General features: G+C 36.4%; 23 non-coding genes across 23 annotated transcripts; all 23 read right to left on the reverse strand.

Annotated features, from left to right (window-relative positions):
* Positions 1-360: 360 nt before the first annotated feature.
* On the reverse strand, positions 361-432 carry Trnap-cgg. The gene has a single exon. It is a non-coding gene; the product is annotated as a tRNA-Pro (tRNA).
* Positions 433-931: 499 nt separating this feature from the next.
* On the reverse strand, positions 932-1,013 carry Trnas-aga. The gene has a single exon. It is a non-coding gene; the product is annotated as a tRNA-Ser (tRNA).
* A 411-nt stretch (positions 1,014-1,424) lies between these two features.
* Positions 1,425-1,497, reverse strand: Trnat-agu. Its single transcript has one exon. It is a non-coding gene; the product is annotated as a tRNA-Thr (tRNA).
* A 747-nt stretch (positions 1,498-2,244) lies between these two features.
* Positions 2,245-2,326, reverse strand: Trnas-aga. Its single transcript has one exon. It is a non-coding gene; the product is annotated as a tRNA-Ser (tRNA).
* A 407-nt stretch (positions 2,327-2,733) lies between these two features.
* On the reverse strand, positions 2,734-2,806 carry Trnat-agu. The gene has a single exon. It is a non-coding gene; the product is annotated as a tRNA-Thr (tRNA).
* Positions 2,807-3,554: 748 nt separating this feature from the next.
* Trnap-cgg lies at positions 3,555-3,626 on the reverse strand. Its single transcript has one exon. It is a non-coding gene; the product is annotated as a tRNA-Pro (tRNA).
* Positions 3,627-4,122: 496 nt separating this feature from the next.
* Positions 4,123-4,204, reverse strand: Trnas-aga. Its single transcript has one exon. It is a non-coding gene; the product is annotated as a tRNA-Ser (tRNA).
* Positions 4,205-4,605: 401 nt separating this feature from the next.
* Positions 4,606-4,678, reverse strand: Trnat-agu. The gene has a single exon. It is a non-coding gene; the product is annotated as a tRNA-Thr (tRNA).
* Positions 4,679-5,386: 708 nt separating this feature from the next.
* On the reverse strand, positions 5,387-5,468 carry Trnas-aga. Its single transcript has one exon. It is a non-coding gene; the product is annotated as a tRNA-Ser (tRNA).
* Positions 5,469-5,875: 407 nt separating this feature from the next.
* On the reverse strand, positions 5,876-5,948 carry Trnat-agu. The gene has a single exon. It is a non-coding gene; the product is annotated as a tRNA-Thr (tRNA).
* Positions 5,949-6,691: 743 nt separating this feature from the next.
* On the reverse strand, positions 6,692-6,773 carry Trnas-aga. The gene has a single exon. It is a non-coding gene; the product is annotated as a tRNA-Ser (tRNA).
* A 407-nt stretch (positions 6,774-7,180) lies between these two features.
* Positions 7,181-7,253, reverse strand: Trnat-agu. The gene has a single exon. It is a non-coding gene; the product is annotated as a tRNA-Thr (tRNA).
* A 746-nt stretch (positions 7,254-7,999) lies between these two features.
* On the reverse strand, positions 8,000-8,080 carry Trnas-aga. Its single transcript has one exon. It is a non-coding gene; the product is annotated as a tRNA-Ser (tRNA).
* A 1,224-nt stretch (positions 8,081-9,304) lies between these two features.
* Positions 9,305-9,385, reverse strand: Trnas-aga. Its single transcript has one exon. It is a non-coding gene; the product is annotated as a tRNA-Ser (tRNA).
* Positions 9,386-9,792: 407 nt separating this feature from the next.
* Trnat-agu lies at positions 9,793-9,865 on the reverse strand. The gene has a single exon. It is a non-coding gene; the product is annotated as a tRNA-Thr (tRNA).
* A 993-nt stretch (positions 9,866-10,858) lies between these two features.
* On the reverse strand, positions 10,859-10,939 carry Trnas-aga. Its single transcript has one exon. It is a non-coding gene; the product is annotated as a tRNA-Ser (tRNA).
* Positions 10,940-12,165: 1,226 nt separating this feature from the next.
* On the reverse strand, positions 12,166-12,246 carry Trnas-aga. Its single transcript has one exon. It is a non-coding gene; the product is annotated as a tRNA-Ser (tRNA).
* Positions 12,247-12,653: 407 nt separating this feature from the next.
* Trnat-agu lies at positions 12,654-12,726 on the reverse strand. The gene has a single exon. It is a non-coding gene; the product is annotated as a tRNA-Thr (tRNA).
* Positions 12,727-13,716: 990 nt separating this feature from the next.
* Trnas-aga lies at positions 13,717-13,797 on the reverse strand. The gene has a single exon. It is a non-coding gene; the product is annotated as a tRNA-Ser (tRNA).
* A 1,221-nt stretch (positions 13,798-15,018) lies between these two features.
* Trnas-aga lies at positions 15,019-15,099 on the reverse strand. Its single transcript has one exon. It is a non-coding gene; the product is annotated as a tRNA-Ser (tRNA).
* A 1,471-nt stretch (positions 15,100-16,570) lies between these two features.
* Trnas-aga lies at positions 16,571-16,650 on the reverse strand. Its single transcript has one exon. It is a non-coding gene; the product is annotated as a tRNA-Ser (tRNA).
* A 406-nt stretch (positions 16,651-17,056) lies between these two features.
* Trnat-agu lies at positions 17,057-17,129 on the reverse strand. Its single transcript has one exon. It is a non-coding gene; the product is annotated as a tRNA-Thr (tRNA).
* A 983-nt stretch (positions 17,130-18,112) lies between these two features.
* Trnas-aga lies at positions 18,113-18,193 on the reverse strand. Its single transcript has one exon. It is a non-coding gene; the product is annotated as a tRNA-Ser (tRNA).
* Positions 18,194-19,046: the final 853 nt, after the last annotated feature.

A 19,046-nucleotide genomic window follows, 5' to 3' on the forward strand; every position in this document is an offset into this window, starting at 1 on the left:
TCATGAATAGAGGTCCCTGTAACAATGGGAGATTTCTTACTAGACCAATCAGCATGTTTCTTTACCTATTCATTAACGGAATCAAAATGCGTAAATTTTGAGTCATTCATTTGAAAAGCGTAAAAGATTAAAAATTCTTATTCACGAAGTAATAAAAATTTAGATAAATTAGTTTGATTTTTTGTGTCTGCTTAAAAAATGCAAAAAAATATGTGTTTTAGGTTCAGACTAAATTCAACCTCGTTTCCCTCCGTCAAACCATTCTCACAGTTCATTGTGAGGAAAGTAATTATCAAATACGGGTAATTTACACAGAAAATAATTCTTGCGTGAAGACAAAACCCTTTGAAGCGGACCACAGGGCTTGCACGGAAATCGAACCCGTGACCTCTCGCACCCGAAGCGAGAATCATACCTCTAGACCAGCAAGCCACGCCTGGGCAAAACAGTTCATTAACTTTCAGTATTTAAAAAAATTCCTGCATCGCGTTTAATGAAAAACTAAACTTTAAGAAACTTCTGTTACCTGGTGCACTAAAAATATCCCATATATCTATTAAAAGTGAGGTTATAAAGAATAGAGATCCTGAATAGAGGTCCCTGTAATAATGGGGGATTTCGTTGAAGACCAATCAGCAGGTTTGCTTAATATTCGGTAACGGGTTCAAAATGCGTAAATTTTTACTACTTCAGGTAAAAGGGATATTTTACTAAAAATTCCATACATCAAGTATTAAAAATTTAGATCAATTAGTTTGATTTGCTGTGCCTGCATGAAGAACGCAAAAAAATATGTCTATTAGTTTCAAACGAAAGTCCACCTCTTTTCCACCTGTGAAACCACTCACACAGTTCACTGCAACGAAAAACTGAGTCATTTACATACAAAATAAATGCTGAGTTTTATGAAATATTGGGGGAACCCAAAATTCGTAGTCGGCAGGATTTGAACCTGCGCGGGAATATCCCAACAGATTTCTAGTCTGTCGCCTTAACCACTCAGCCACGACTACATATTGCTTCACGGATTGCTTCTTTGGAATTCGTATTGGAACTTAACCAGTTATATTACGTCTTGGGCACAGTAATATATAGTGACTCTGGACTACGTAGGCCTGCCTAGCTTCTCAGTTTATGCATGTGCTAACCGTATTTAGGATTTGTGAAATAGTAAAATTATGAAATAAACAAAAGTCTCGTGCAAATCACGGTGATGATTGGCGGAAGACCAGTTTATCATATTGTAGTAGGAAAGGCTTAGATTCCTTCATTATCGACGTTAAGTTGTTATTTGAAATATCTTCTCTAATGTATCGTATATTAATGCTTTTTGTTGCTTTCAAATTAGAATTTATATAAAATGAGCTAGCTGTAGAAGAAAGTTCATTATACACTAGATCCTGGTTTAAGTGGAAATTGTCAAGAGCCTCTTCAGAGATTCGAACTCTGGACCCCTGGTTTACTAGACCAGTGCTCTTACCACTGAGCTAAGGAGGCAGACGTAAAAAATGCTGGTTCACATAGCTGATATAATTACATTGATAAAAACTCCTCAAACTATATTTTTATATGGCGGTTAATTCCATTAAGTTACGTGAGAGAGTACAAGAAAATTTTCGACCGCATACTTTTTAGAACACAAAACCTATTGAAGCGGAAGGGGACAACGAGGCTTGCACGTGAATCGAACCCGTGACCTTTCGCACCCGATGAGAAAATCATACTAGCAAGCCAAGCCTGGATGAAATAATTCATCAACTTTCAGTATTTAAATAAAATTCCGCCATCGCGTTTAATGAAAAACTAAACTTTAAGAAACTTCTGTTACCTGGTGCACTAAAAATATCCCATATATCTATTAAAAGTGAGGTTATAAAGAATAGAGATCCTGAATAGAGGTCCCTGTAATAATGGGGGATTTCGTTGAAGACCAATCAGCAGGTTTGCTTAATATTCGGTAACGGGTTCAAAATGCGTAAATTTTGACTATTTCAGGTAAAAGGGATATTTTACTAAAAATTCCATACATCAAGTATTAAAAATTTAGATCAATTAGTTTGATTTGCTGTGCCTGCATGAAAAACGCAAAAAAAATATGTCTATTAGTTTCAAACGAAAGTCCACCTCTTTTCCACCTGTGAAACCACTCACACAGTTCACTGCAACGAAAGTAATTATCAAAACCGAGTCATTTACATACAAAATAAATGCTGAGTTTTATGAAATATTGGGGGACCCAAAATTCGTAGTCGGCAGGATTTGAACCTGCGCGGGAATATCCCAACAGATTTCTAGTCTGTCGCCTTAACCACTCGGCCACGACTACATACTGCATGATGGGTTGCTTCTTTGGCATTCGTATTGGAACTTAACCAGTTATATTACGTCTTGGGCACAATAAAATCTAGTGACTCTGGACTTCGTAGTCCTGCCTAGCTTTTCAGTTTATGTGCTAACCGTATTTAGGATTTGTGAAATAGTAAATTTAAGAAATAAATAAAAGTCTCGTGCAAGTCACGGTGATAATTGGCAGAAGATCGGTTTATCATAATTTAGTAGGAAAGGCTCAGATTCCTTCATTATCGACGTTAAGTTGTTATTTGAAATATCTTCTCTAATGTATCGTATATTAATGTTTTTTGTTGCTTTCAAATTAGAATTTATATAAAATGAGCTAGCTGTAGAAGAAAGTTCATTATACACTAGATCCTGGTTTAAGTGGAAATTGTCAACAGCCTCTTCAGAGATTCGAACTCTGGACCCCTGGTTTACTAGACCAGTGCTCTTACCACTGAGCTAAGGAGGCAGACGTGAAAAATGCTGGTTCACATTGCTGATATAATTACATTGATGAAAAATCCTCAAACTATATTTTTATATGGCTGTTAATTCCATTAAGTTACGTGAGAGAGTACAAGAAAATTTTCGACCGCATACTTTTTAGAACACAAAACCTATTGAAGCGGAAGGGGACAACAAGGCTTGCACGGGAATCGAACCCGTGACCTTTCGCACCCGATGAGAAAATCATACTAGCAAGCTAAGCCTGGGCGAAATAATTCGTCAACTTTCAGTACTTAAAAAAAATTCCGCTATCGCATTAAATGAAAAACTAAAGTTTAAGAAACTTCTGTTAACCGGTGCGGTAAAAATATCCCGTATATTTATTAAAAGTGTTGCTATAAAGAATGAAGATCATGAATAGAGGTCCCTGTAACAATGGGAGATTTCTTACTAGACCAATCAGCATGTTTCTTTACCTATTCATTAACGGAATCAAAATGCGTAAATTTTGAGTCATTCATTTGAAAAGCGTAAAAGATTAAAATTCTTATTCACGAAGTAATAAAAATTTAGATAAATTAGTTTGATTTTTTGTGTCTGCTTAAAAAATGCAAAAAAATATTTGTTTTAGGTTCAGACTAAATTCAACCTCGTTTCCCTCCGTCAAACCATTCTCACAGTTCATTGTGAGGAAAGTAATTATCAAATACGGGTAATTTACACAGAAAATAATTCTTGCGTGAAGACAAAACCCTTTGAAGCGGACCACAGGGCTTGCACGGAAATCGAACCCGTGACCTCTCGCACCCGAAGCGAGAATCATACCTCTAGACCAGCAAGCCACGCCTGGGCAAAAAGTTCATTAACTTTCAGTATTTAAAAAATTCCTGCATCGCGTTTAATGAAAACTAAACTTTAAGAAACTTCTGTTACCTGGTGCACTAAAAATATCCCATATATCTATTAAAAGTGAGGTTATAAAGAATAGAGATCCTGAATAGAGGTCCCTGTAATAATGGGGGATTTCGTTGAAGACCAATCAGCAGGTTTGCTTAATATTCGGTAACGGGTTCAAAATGCGTAAATTTTTACTACTTCAGGTAAAAGGGATATTTTACTAAAAATTCCATACATCAAGTATTAAAAATTTAGATCAATTAGTTTGATTTGCTGTGCCTGCATGAAGAACGCAAAAAAATATGTCTATTAGTTTCAAACGAAAGTCCACCTCTTTTCCACCTGTGAAACCACTCACACAGTTCACTGCAAACGAAAAACTGAGTCATTTACATACAAAATAAATGCTGAGTTTTATGAAATATTGGGGAACCCAAAATTCGTAGTCGGCAGGATTTGAACCTGCGCGGGAATATCCCAACAGATTTCTAGTCTGTCGCCTTAACCACTCAGCCACGACTACATATTGCTTCACGGATTGCTTCTTTGGAATTCGTATTGGAACTTAACCAGTATATATTACGTCTTGGGCACAATATATAGTGACTCTGGACTCGTAGCCTGCCTAGCTTCTCAGTTTATATGTGCTAACCGTATTTAGGATTTGTGAAATAGTAAATTATGAAATAAACAAAGTCTCGTGCAATCACGGTGATGATTGGCGGAAGATCAGTTTATCATATTGTAGTAGGAAAGGCTAGATTCCTTCATTATCGACGTTAAGTTGTTATTTGAAATATCTTCTCTAATGTATCGTATATTAATGCTTTTTGTTGCTTTCAAATTAGAATTTATATAAAATGAGCTAGCTGTAGAAGAAAGTTCATTATACACTAGATCCTGGTTTAAGTGGAAATTGTCAAGAGCCTCTTCAGAGATTCGAACTCTGGACCCCTGGTTTACTAGACCAGTGCTCTTACCACTGAGCTAAGGAGGCAGACGTGAAAAATGCTGGTTCACATAGCTGATATAATTACATTGATAAAAATCCTCAAACTATATTTTTATATGGCTGTTAATTCCATTAAGTTCGTGAGAGAAAAAAAAATGTTCGACGCATAATTTTTAGAACACAAAACCATTGAAGCGGAAGGGACAACAAGGCTTGCACGGGAATCGAACCCATGACCTTTCGCACCCGATACGAAAATCATACTAGCAAGCCACGCCTGGACGAAATATTATCAACTTTCAGTATTTAAAAAATTCCGATCGGTTAATGAAAAACTAAACTAAAACTTCTGTTACTGTCACTAAAAATATCCCATATATCTAAAAGTGAGGTTATAAAGAATAGAGATCCTGAATAGAGGTCTCTGTAACAATGGGGGATTTCGTTGAAGACCAATCAGCAGGTTTGTTTAATATTCGGTAACGGGATCAAAATGCGCAAATTTTGACTTTTCAGGTAAAAGATATTACTAAATTCATACATCAAGAATTAAAATTTAGATCAATTAGTTTATTTGCTGTGCCTGCATGAAAAACGCAAAAAATATGTCTATTAGTTTCACGAAATTCCACCTCTTTTCCACCTGTGAAACCACTCACACAGTTCACTGCAACGAAAGTAATTATCAAAACTGAGTCATTTACATACAAAATAAATGCTGAGTTTTATGAAATATTGGGGGAACCCAAAATTCGTAGTCGGCAGGATTTGAACCTGCGCGGGAATATCCCAACAGATTTCTAGTCTGTCGCCTTAACCACTCGGCCACGACTACATACTGCATGATGGGTTGCTTCTTTGGCATTCGTATTGGAACTTAACCAGTTATATTACGTCTTGGGCACAATAAAATCTAGTGACTCTGGACTTCGTAGTCCTGCCTAGCTTTTCAGTTTATGTGCTAACCGTATTTAGGATTTGTGAAATAGTAAATTTAAGAAATAAATAAAAGTCTCGTGCAAGTCACGGTGATAATTGGCAGAAGATCGGTTTATCATAATTTAGTAGGAAAGGCTCAGATTCCTTCATTATCGACGTTAAGTTGTTATTTGAAATATCTTCTCTAATGTATCGTATATTAATGCTTTTTGTTGCTTTCAAATTAGAATTTATATAAAATGAGCTAGCTGTAGAAGAAAGTTCATTATACACTAGATCCTGGTTTAAGTGGAAATTGTCAAGAGCCTCTTCAGAGATTCGAACTCTGGACCCCTGGTTTACTAGACCAGTGCTCTTACCACTGAGCTAAGGAGGCAGACGTGAAAAATGCTGGTTCACATTGCTGATATAATTACATTGATGAAAAATCCTCAAACTATATTTTTATATGGCTGTTAATTCCATTAAGTGCGTGCGAGAAAAAAAAAATGTTCGACAGCATAATTTTTAGCACACAAAATCCATTGAAGCGCCGGGAAGAGGACAACAAGGCTTGCACGGGAATCGAACCCATGACCTTTCGCACCCGATACGAAAATCATACCTCCAGACCAGCAAGCCACGCCTGGACGAAAAGTTTATCAACTTTCAGTATTTAAAAAAAATTCCGTGATCGGGTTAAATGAAAAACTAAAATTTCGCTAACTGTTTCACTAAAAATATCCCATATATCAAAAAAAGTGAGGTTATAAAGAATAGAGATCCTGAATAGAGGTCTCTGTAACAATGGGGGATTTCGTTGAAGACCAATCAGCAGGTTTGTTTAAATATTCGGTAACGGGATCAAAATGCGCAAATTTTGACTAGTTTAGGTAAAAAAGATACAACATTATAAATTCTATGGATGAAGAATTAAAACTTTAGATCAATTAGTTTTATTTTGTGCCTGCATGAAAAACGCAAACAAATATGTCTATTAGTTTGACACGAAATTCCACCTCTTTTCCACCTGTGAAACCACTCACACAGTTCACTGCAACGAAAGTAATTATCAAAACTGAGTCATTTACATACAAAATAAATGCTGAGTTTTATGAAATATTGGGGGAACCCAAAATTCGTAGTCGGCAGGATTTGAACCTGCGCGGGAATATCCCAACAGATTTCTAGTCTGTCGCCTTAACCACTCGGCCACGACTACGTACTGCATGATGGGTTGCTTCTTTGGCATTCGTATTGGAACTTAACCAGTTATATTACGTCTTGGGCACAATAAAATCTAGTGACTCTGGACTTCGTAGTCCTGCCTAGCTTTTCAGTTTATGTGCTAACCGTATTTAGGATTTGTGAAATAGTAAATTTAAGAAATAAATAAAAGTCTCGTGCAAGTCACGGTGATAATTGGCAGAAGATCGGTTTATCATAATTTAGTAGGAAAGGCTCAGATTCCTTCATTATCGACGTTAAGTTGTTATTTGAAATATCTTCTCTAATGTATCGTATATTAATGCTTTTTGTTGCTTTCAAATTAGAATTTATATAAAATGAGCTAGCTGTAGAAGAAAGTTCATTATACACTAGATCCTGGTTTAAGTGGAAATTGTCAAGAGCCTCTTCAGAGATTCGAACTCTGGACCCCTGGTTTACTAGACCAGTGCTCTTACCACTGAGCTAAGGAGGCAGACGTGAAAAATGCTGGTTCACATGCTGATATAATTACATTGATAAAAAATCCTCAAACTATATTTTTATATGGCTGTTAATTCCATTAAGTCGCGTGCGAGAAAAAAAAATGTTCGACAGCATAATTTTTAGAACACAAAATCCATTGAAGCGCCGGGAAGAGGACAACAAGGCTTGCACGGGAATCGAACCCATGACCTTTCGCACCCGATACGAAAATCATACCTCCAGACCAGCAAGCCACGCCTGGACGAAATAGTTTATCAACTTTCAGTATTTAAAAAAAATTCCGTGATCGGGTTAAATGAAAAACTAAAATTTCCGCTAACTGTTTCACTAAAAATATCCCATATATCAAAAAAAGTGAGGTTATAAAGAATAGAGATCCTGAATAGAGGTCTCTGTAACAATGGGGGATTTCGTTGAAGACCAATCAGCAGGTTTGTTTAAATATTCGGTAACGGGATCAAAATGCGCAAATTTTGACTAGTTTAGGTAAAAAAGATACAACATTATAAATTCTATGGATGAAGAATTAAAACTTTAGATCAATTAGTTTTATTTGCTGTGCCTGCATGAAAAACGCAAACAAATATGTCTATTAGTTTGACACGAAATTCCACCTCTTTTCCACCTGTGAAACCACTCACACAGTTCACTGCAACGAAAGTAATTATCAAAACTGAGTCATTTACATACAAAATAAATGCTGAGTTTTATGAAATATTGGGGGAACCCAAAATTCGTAGTCGGCAGGATTTGAACCTGCGCGGAATATCCCAACAGATTTCTAGTCTGTCGCCTTAACCACTCGGCCACGACTACATACTGCATGATGGGTTGCTTCTTTGGCATTCGTATTGGAACTTAACCAGTTATATACGTCTTGGGCACATAATATCTTATGACGTCTTGGACTTCGTAGTCCTGCCTAGCTTTTCAGTTTATGTGCTAACCGTATTTAGGATTTGTGAAATAGTAATATTAAGAAATAAATTAAGTTCTCGTGCAAGTCACGCTGATGATTGGCGGAAGATCAGTTTATCATAATTTAGTAGGAAAGGCTCAGATTCCTTCATTATCGACGTTAAGTTGTTATTTGAAATATCTTCTCTAATGTATCGTATATTAATGCTTTTTGTTGCTTTCAAATTAGAATTTATATAAAATGAGCTAGCTGTAGAAGAAAGTTCATTATACACTAGATCCTGGTTTAAGTGGAAATTGTCAAGAGCCTCTTCAGAGATTCGAACTCTGGACCCCTGGTTTACTAGCCAGTGCTCTTACCACTGAGCTAAGGAGGCAGACGTGAAAAATGCTGGTTCACATTGCTGATATAATTACATTGATGAAAAATCCTCAAACTATATTTTTATGGCTGTTAATTCCATTAAGTCGCGTGCGAGAAAAAAAAATGTTCGACAGCATAATTTTTAGAACACAAAATCCATTGAAGCGCCGGGAAGAGGACAACAAGGCTTGCACGGGAATCGAACCCATGACCTTTTGCACCCGATACGAAAATCATACCTCCAGACCAGCAAGCCACGCCTGGACGAAATAGTTTATCAACTTTCAGTATTTAAAAAAAATTCCGTGATCGGGTTAAATGAAAAACTAAAATTTTCGCTAACTGTTTCACTAAAAATATGCCATATATCAAAAAAAGTGAGGTTATAAAGAATAGAGATCCTGAATAGAGGTCTCTGTAACAATGGGGGATTTCGTTGAAGACCAATCAGCAGGTTTGTTTAAATATTCGGTAACGGGATCAAAATGCGCAAATTTTGACTAGTTTAGGTAAAAAAGATACAACATTATAAATTCTATGGATGAAGAATTAAAGCTTTAGATCAATTAGTTTTATTTGCTGTGCCTGCATGAAAAACGCAAACAAATATGTCTATTAGTTTGACACGAAATTCCACCTCTTTTCCACCTGTGAAACCACTCACACAGTTCACTGCAACGAAAGTAATTATCAAAACTGAGTCATTTACATACAAAATAAATGCTGAGTTTTATGAAATATTGGGGGAACCCAAAATTCGTAGTCGGCAGGATTTGAACCTGCGCGGAATACCCCAACAGATTTCTAGTCTGTCGCCTTAACCACTCGGCCACGACTACATACTGCATGATGGGTTGCTTCTTTGGCATTCGTATTGGAACTTAACCAGTTATATTACGTCTTGGGCACAATAATATCTTATGACTCTGGACTTCGTAGTCCTGCCTAGCTTTTCAGTTTATGTGCTAACCGTATTTAGGATTTGTGAAATAGTAATATTAAGAAATAAATTAAATTCTCGTGCAAGTCACGCTGATGATTGGCGGAAGATCAGTTTATCATAATTTAGTAGGAAAGGCTCAGATTCCTTCATTATCGACGTTAAGTTGTTATTTGAAATATCTTCTCTAATGTATCGTATATTAATGCTTTTTGTTGCTTTCAAATTAGAATTTATATAAAATGAGCTAGCTGTAGAAGAAAGTTCATTATACACTAGATCCTGGTTTAAGTGGAAATTGTCAAGAGCCTCTTCAGAGATTCGAACTCTGGACCCCTGGTTTACTAGACCAGTGCTCTTACCACTGAGCTAAGGAGGCAGAAGTGAAAAATGCTGGTTCACATAGCTGATATAATTACAATAACTTGTAGGTACACCACGTAAGTATTAAATACTGCAAAGCTTTCGGTCCGTTAACCCGGACCTTCATCAGTGCAATATATATATATTGCACTGATGAAGGTCCGGGTTAACGGACCGAAAGCTTTGCAGTATTTAATACTTACGTGGTGTACCTACAAGTTATTATAATTACTAAAGTCGCCATGCAATCATACAAGAAAATTATGATATAATTACATTGATAAAAAATCCTCAAACTATATTTTTATATGGCTGTTAATTCCATTAAGTCGCGTGCGAGAAAAAAAAAATGTTCGACTGCGAGAAAAAAAAAATGTTCGACAGCATAATTTTTAGAACACAAAATCCATTGAAGCGCCGGGAAGAGGACAACAAGGCTTGCACGGGAATCGAACCCATGACCTTTCGCACCCGATACGAAAATCATACCTCCAGACCAGCAAGCCACGCCTGGACGAAATGGTTTATCAACTTTCAGTATTTAAAAAAAATTCCGTGATCGGGTTAAATGAAAAACTAAAATTTCCGCTAACTGTTTCACTAAAAATATCCCATATATCAAAAAAAAGTGAGATTATAAAGAATAGAGATCCTGAATAGAGGTCTCTGTAACAATGGGGGATTTCGTTGAAGACCAATCAGCAGGTTTGTTTAAATATTCGGTAACGGGATCAAAATGCGCAAATTTTGACTAGTTTAGGTAAAAAAGATACAACATTATAAATTCTATGGATGAAGAATTAAAACTTTAGATCAATTAGTTTTATTTGCTGTGCCTGCATGAAAAACGCAAACAAATATGTCTATTAGTTTGACACGAAATTCCACCTCTTTTCCACCTGTGAAACCACTCACACAGTTCACTGCAACGAAAGTAATTATCAAAACTGAGTCATTTACATACAAAATAAATGCTGAGTTTTATGAAATATTGGGGGAACCCAAAATTCGTAGTCGGCAGGATTTGAACCTGCGCGGAATATCCCAACAGATTTCTAGTCTGTCGCCTTAACCACTCGGCCACGACTACATACTGCATGATGGGTTGCTTCTTTGGCATTCGTATTGGAACTTAACCAGTTATATTACGTCTTGGGCACAATAATATCTTATGACTCTGGACTTCGTAGTCCTGCCTAGCTTTTCAGTTTATGTGCTAACCGTATTTAGGATTTGTGAAATAGTAATATTAAGAAATAAATTAAGTTCTCGTGCAAGTCACGCTGATGATTGGCGGAAGATCAGTTTATCATAATTTAGTAGGAAAGGCTCAGATTCCTTCATTATCGACGTTAAGTTGTTATTTGAAATATCTTCTCTAATGTATCGTATATTAATGCTTTTTGTTGCTTTCAAATTAGAATTTATATAAAATGAGCTAGCTGTAGAAGAAAGTTCATTATACACTAGATCCTGGTTTAAGTGGAAATTGTCAAGAGCCTCTTCAGAGATTCGAACTCTGGACCCCTGGTTTACTAGGCCAGTGCTCTTACCACTGAGCTAAGGAGGCAGACGTGAAAAATGCTGGTTCACATTGCTGATATAATTACATTGATGAAAAATCCTCAAACTATATTTTTTATGGCTGTTAATTCCATTAAGTCGCGTGCGAGAAAAAAAAATGTTCGACAGCATAATTTTTAGAACACAAAATCCATTGAAGCGCCGGGAAGAGGACAACAAGGCTTGCACGGGAATCGAACCCATGACCTTTTGCACCCGATACGAAAATCATACCTCCAGACCAGCAAGCCACGCCTGGACGAAATAGTTTATCAACTTTCAGTATTTAAAAAAAATTCCGTGATCGGGTTAAATGAAAAACTAAAATTTTCGCTAACTGTTTCACTAAAAATATGCCATATATCAAAAAAAGTGAGGTTATAAAGAATAGAGATCCTGAATAGAGGTCTCTGTAACAATGGGGGATTTCGTTGAAGACCAATCAGCAGGTTTGTTTAAATATTCGGTAACGGGATCAAAATGCGCAAATTTTGACTAGTTTAGGTAAAAAAGATACAACATTATAAATTCTATGGATGAAGAATTAAAGCTTTAGATCAATTAGTTTTATTTGCTGTGCCTGCATGAAAAACGCAAACAAATATGTCTATTAGTTTGACACGAAATTCCACCTCTTTTCCACCTGTGAAACCACTCACACAGTTCACTGCAACGAAAGTAATTATCAAAACTGAGTCATTTACATACAAAATAAATGCTGAGTTTTATGAAATATTGGGGGAACCCAAAATTCGTAGTCGGCAGGATTTGAACCTGCGCGGAATACCCCAACAGATTTCTAGTCTGTCGCCTTAACCACTCGGCCACGACTACATACTGCATGATGGGTTGCTTCTTTGGCATTCGTATTGGAACTTAACCAGTTATATTACGTCTTGGGCACAATAATATCTTATGACTCTGGACTTCGTAGTCCTGCCTAGCTTTTCAGTTTATGTGCTAACCGTATTTAGGATTTGTGAAATAGTAATATTAAGAAATAAATTAAATTCTCGTGCAAGTCACGCTGATGATTGGCGGAAGATCAGTTTATCATAATTTAGTAGGAAAGGCTCAGATTCCTTCATTATCGACGTTAAGTTGTTATTTGAAATATCTTCTCTAATGTATCGTATATTAATGCTTTTTGTTGCTTTCAAATTAGAATTTATATAAAATGAGCTAGCTGTAGAAGAAAGTTCATTATACACTAGATCCTGGTTTAAGTGGAAATTGTCAAGAGCCTCTTCAGAGATTCGAACTCTGGACCCCTGGTTTACTAGACCAGTGCTCTTACCACTGAGCTAAGGAGGCAGAAGTGAAAAATGCTGGTTCACATAGCTGATATAATTACAATAACTTGTAGGTACACCACGTAAGTATTAAATACTGCAAAGCTTTCGGTCCGTTAACCCGGACCTTCATCAGTGCAATATTATATATTGCACTGATGAAGGTCCGGGTTAACGGACCGAAAGCTTTGCAGTATTTAATACTTACGTGGTGTACCTACAAGTTATTATAATTACTAAAGTCGCCATGCAATCATACAAGAAAATTATGATATAATTACATTGATAAAAAATCCTCAAACTATATTTTTATATGGCTGTTAATTCCATTAAGTCGCGTGCGAGAAAAAAAAAATGTTCGACTGCGAGAAAAAAAAATGTTCGACAGCATAATTTTTAGAACACAAAATCCATTGAAGCGCCGGGAAGAGGACAACAAGGCTTGCACGGGAATCGAACCCATGACCTTTTCGCACCCGATACGAAAATCATACCTCCAGACCAGCAAGCCACGCCTGGACGAAATAGTTTATCAACTTTCAGTATTTAAAAAAAATTCCGTGATCGGGTTAAATGAAAAACTAAAATTTCGCTAACTGTTTCACTAAAAATATCCCATATATCAAAAAAAAGTGATTATAAAGAATAGAGATCCTGAATAGAGGTCTCTGTAACAATGGGGGATTTCGTTGAAGACCAATCAGCAGGTTTGTTTAAATATTCGGTAACGGGATCAAAATGCGCAAATTTTGACTAGTTTAGGTAAAAAAGATACAACATTATAAATTCTATGGATGAAGAATTAAAAGCTTTAGATCAATTAGTTTTATTTGCTGTGCCTGCATGAAAAACGCAAACAAATATGTCTATTAGTTTGACACGAAATTCCACCTCTTTTCCACCTGTGAAACCACTCACACAGTTCACTGCAACGAAAGTAATTATCAAAACTGAGTCATTTACATACAAAATAAATGCTGAGTTTTATGAAATATTGGGGGAACCCAAAATTCGTAGTCGGCAGGATTTGAACCTGCGCGGAATACCCCAACAGATTTCTAGTCTGTCGCCTTAACCACTCGGCCACGACTACATACTGCATGATGGGTTGCTTCTTTGGCATTCGTATTGGAACTTAACCAGTTATATTACGTCTTGGGCACAATAATATCTTATGACTCTGGACTTCGTAGTCCTGCCTAGCTTTTCAGTTTATGTGCTAACCGTATTTAGGATTTGTGAAATAGTAATATTAAGAAATAAATTAATTCTCGTGCAAGTCACGCTGATGATTGGCGGAAGATCAGTTTATCATAATTTAGTAGGAAAGGCTCAGATTCCTTCATTATCGACGTTAAGTTGTTATTTGAAAATCTTCTCTAATGTATCGTATATTAATGCTTTTTGTTGCTTTCAAATTAGAATTTATATAAAATGAGCTAGCTGTAGAAGAAAGTTCATTATACACTAGATCCTGGTTTAAGTGGAAATTGTCAAGAGCCTCTTCAGAGATTCGAACTCTGGACCCCTGGTTTACTAGGCCAGTGCTCTTACCACTGAGCTAAGGAGGCAGACGTGAAAAATGCTGGTTCACATTGCTGATATAATTACATTGATGAAAAATCCTCAAACTATATTTTTTATGGCTGTTAATTCCATTAAGTCGCGTGCGAGAAAAAAAAATGTTCGACAGCATAATTTTTAGAAACACAAAATCCATTGAAGCGCCGGGAAGAGGACAACAAGGCTTGCACGGGAATCGAACCCATGACCTTTTGCACCCGATACGAAAATCATACCTCCAGACCAGCAAGCCACGCCTGGACGAAATAGTTTATCAACTTTCAGTATTTAAAAAAAATTCCGTGATCGGGTTAAATGAAAAACTAAAATTTTCGCTAACTGTTTCACTAAAAATAATGCCATATATCAAAAAAAGTGAGGTTATAAAGAATAGAGATCCTGAATAGAGGTCTCTGTAACAATGGGGGATTTCGTTGAAGACCAATCAGCAGGTTTGTTTAAATATTCGGTAACGGGATCAAAATGCGCAAATTTTGACTAGTTTAGGTAAAAAAGATACAACATTATAAATTCTATGGATGAAGAATTAAAGCTTTAGATCAATTAGTTTATTTGCTGTGCCTGCATGAAAAACGCAAACAAATATGTCTATTAGTTTGACACAAATTCCACCTCTTTTCCCACCTGTGAAACCACTCACACAGTTCACTGCAACGAAAGTAATTATCAAAACTGAGTCATTTACATACAAAATAAATGCTGAGTTTTAAATATGGGGGAACCCAAAATTCGTAGTCGGCAGGATTTGAACCTGCGCGGAATACCCCAACAGATTTCTAGTCTGTCGCCTTAACCACTCGGCCACGACTACATACTGCATGATGGGTGGGTGCTTCTTTGGCATTCGTATTGGAACTTAACCAGTTATTATTACGTCTTGGGCACAATAATATCTTATGACTCTGGACTTCGTAGTCCTGCCTAGCTTTTCAGTTTATGTGCTAACCGTATTTAGGATTTGTGAAATAGTAATATTAAGAAATAAATTAAATTCTCGTGCAAGTCACGCTGATGATTGGCGGAAGATCAGTTTATCATAATTTAGTAGGAAAGGCTCAGATTCCTTCATTATCGACGTTAAGTTGTTATTTGAAATATCTTCTCTAATGTATCGTATATTAATGCTTTTTGTTGCTTTCAAATTAGAATTTATATAAAATGAGCTAGCTGTAGAAGAAAGTTCATTATACACTAGATCCTGGTTTAAGTGGAAATTGTCAAGAGCCTCTTCAGAGATTCGAACTCTGGACCCTGGTTTACTAGACCAGTGCTCTTACCACTGAGCTAAGGAGGCAGAAGTGAAAAATGCTGGTTCACATAGCTGATATAATTACAATAACTTGTAGGTACACCACGTAAGTATTAAATACTGCAAAGCTTTCGGTCCGTTAACCCGGACCTTCATCAGTGCAATATTATATATTGCACTGATGAAGGTCCGGGTTAACGGACCGAAAGCTTTGCAGTATTTAATACTTACGTGGTGTACCTACAAGTTATTATAATTACTAAAGTCGCCATGCAATCATACAAGAAAATTATGATATAATTACATTGATAAAAATCCTCAACTATATTTTTATATGGCTGTTAATTCCATTAAGTCGCGTGCGAGAAAAAAAAAATGTTCGACTGCGAGAAAAAAAAAATGTTCGACAGCATAATTTTTAGAACACAAAATCCATTGAAGCGCCGGGAAGAGGACAACAAGGCTGCACGGGAATCGAACCCATGACCTTTTGCACCCGATACGAAAATCATACCTCCAGACCAGCAAGCCACGCCTGGACGAAATAGTTTATCAACTTTCAGTATTTAAAAAAAATTCCGTGATCGGGTTAAATGAAAAACTAAAATTTTCGCTAACTGTTTCACTAAAAATATGCCATATATCAAAAAAAGTGAGGTTATAAAGAATAGAGATCCTGAATAGAGGTTCTCTGTAACAATGGGGGATTTCGTTGAAGACCAATCAGCAGGTTTGTTTAAATATTCGGTAACGGGATCAAAATGCGCAAATTTTGACTAGTTTAGGTAAAAAAGATACAACATTATAAATTCTATGGATGAAGAATTAAAGCTTTAGATCAATTAGTTTTATTTGTGCTGGCCTGCATGAAAAACGCAAACAAATATGTCTATTAGTTTGACACGAAATTCCACCTCTTTTCCACCTGTGAAACCACTCACACAGTTCACTGCAACGAAAGTAATTAAAAACTGAGTCATTTACATACAAAATAAATGCTGAGTTTTATGAAATATTGGGGGAACCCAAAATTCGTAGTCGGCAGGATTTGAACCTGCGCGGATACCCCAACAGATTTCTAGTCTGTCGCCTTAACCACTCGGCCACGACTACATACTGCATGATGGGTTGCTTCTTTGGCATTCGTATTGGAACTTAACCAGTTATATTACGTCTTGGGCACAATAATATCTTATGACTCTGGACTTCGTAGTCCTGCCTAGCTTTTCAGTTATGTGCTAACCGTATTTAGGATTTGTGAAATAGTAATATTAAGAAATAAATTAAATTCTCGTGCAAGTCACGCTGATGATTGGCGGAAGATCAGTTTATCATATTTAGTAGGAAAGGCTCAGATTCCTTCATTATCGACGTTAAGTTGTTATTTGAAATATCTTTCTCTAATGTATCGTATATTAATGCTTTTTGTTGCTTTCAAATTAGAATTTATATAAAATGAGCTAGCTGTAGAAGAAAGTTCATTATACACTAGATCCTGGTTTAAGTGGAAATTGTCAAGAGCCTCTTCAGAGATTCGAACTCTGGACCCCTGGTTTACTAGACCAGTGCTCTTACCACTGAGCTAAGGAGGCAGAAGTGAAAAATGCTGGTTCACATAGCTGATATAATTACAATAACTTGTAGGTACACCACGTAAGTATTAAATACTGCAAAGCTTTCGGTCCGTTAACCCGGACCTTCATCAGTGCAATATTATATATTGCACTGATGAAGGTCCGGGTTAACGGACCGAAAGCTTTGCAGTATTTAATACTTACGTGGTGTACCTACAAGTTATTATAATTACTAAAGTCGCCATGCAATCATACAAGAAAATTATGATATAATTACATTGATAAAAAATCCTCAAACTATATTTTTATATGGCTGTTAATTCCATTAAGTCGCGTGCGAGAAAAAAAAAATGTTCGACTGCGAGAAAAAAAAATGTTCGACAGCATAATTTTTAGAACACAAAATCCATTGAAGCGCCGGGAAGAGGACAACAAGGCTTGCACGGGAATCGAACCCATGACCTTTCGCACCCGATACGAAAATCATACCTCCAGACCAGCAAGCCACGCCTGGACGAAATGGTTTATCAACTTTCAGTATTTAAAAAAAATTCCGTGATCGGTTAAATGAAAAACTAAAATTTCCGCTAACTGTTTCACTAAAAATATCCCATATATCAAAAAAAGTGAGATTATAAAGAAGAGATCCTGAATAGAGGTCTCTGTAACAATGGGGATTTCGTTGAAGACCAATCAGCAGGTTTGTTTAAATATTCGGTAACGGGATCAAAATGCGCAAATTTTGACTAGTTTAGGTAAAAAAGATACAACATTATAAATTCTATGGATGAAGAATTAAAACTTTAGATCAATTAGTTTATTGCTGTGCCTGCATGAAAAACGCAAACAAATATGTCTATTAGTTTGACACGAAATTCCACCTCTTTTCCACCTGTGAAACCACTCACACAGTTCACTGCAACGAAAGTAATTATCAAAACTGAGTCATTTACATACAAAATAAATGCTGAGTTTTATGAAATATTGGGGAACCCAAAATTCGTAGTCGGCAGGATTTGAACCTGCGCGGAATATCCCAACAGATTTCTAGTCTGTCGCCTTAACCACTCGGCCACGACTACATACTGCATGATGGGTTGCTTCTTTGGCATTCGTATTGGAACTTAACCAGTTATATTACGTCTTGGGCACAATAATATCTTATGACTCTGGACTTCCTAGTCCTGCCTAGCTTTTCAGTTTATGTGCTAACCGTATTTAGGATTTGTGAAATAGTAATATTAAGAAATAAATTAAATTCTCGTGCAAGTCACGCTGATGATTGGCGGAAGATCAGTTTATCTTAATTTAGTAGGAAAGGCTCAGATTCCTTCATTATCGACGTTAAGTTGTTATTTGAAATATCTTCTCTAATGTATCGTATATTAATGCTTTTTGTTGCTTTCAAATTAGAATTTATATAAAATGAGCTAGCTGTAGAAGAAGTTCATTATACACTAGATCCTGGTTTAAGTGGAAATTGTCAAGAGCCTCTTCAGAGATTCGAACTCTGGCCCCTGGTTTACTAGACCAGTGCTCTTACCACTAAGCTAAGGAGGCAGACGTGAAAATTGCTGGTTCACATAGCTGATATAATTACATTGATAAAAAATCCTCAAACTATATTTTTATATGGCTGTTAATTCCATTAAGTCGCGTGCGAGAAAAAAAAATGTTCGACTGCGAGAAAAAAAAATGTTCGACAGCATAATTTTTAGAACACAAAATCCATTGAAGCGCCGGGAAGAGGACAACAAGGCTTGCACGGGAATCGAACCCATGACCTTTCGCACCCGATACGAAAATCATACCTCCAGACCAGCAAGCCACGCCTGGACGAAATAGTTTATCAACTTTCAGTATTTAAAAAAAATTCCGTGATCGGGTTAAATGAAAATCTAAAATTTCCGCTAACTGTTTCACTAAAAATATCCC

This window comes from Dendronephthya gigantea, unplaced genomic scaffold, assembly GCF_004324835.1.
Source record: "Dendronephthya gigantea isolate DGI-Jeju-01 unplaced genomic scaffold, DenGig_1.0 000234F, whole genome shotgun sequence".
Lineage (NCBI taxonomy): Eukaryota > Metazoa > Cnidaria > Anthozoa > Malacalcyonacea > Nephtheidae > Dendronephthya > Dendronephthya gigantea.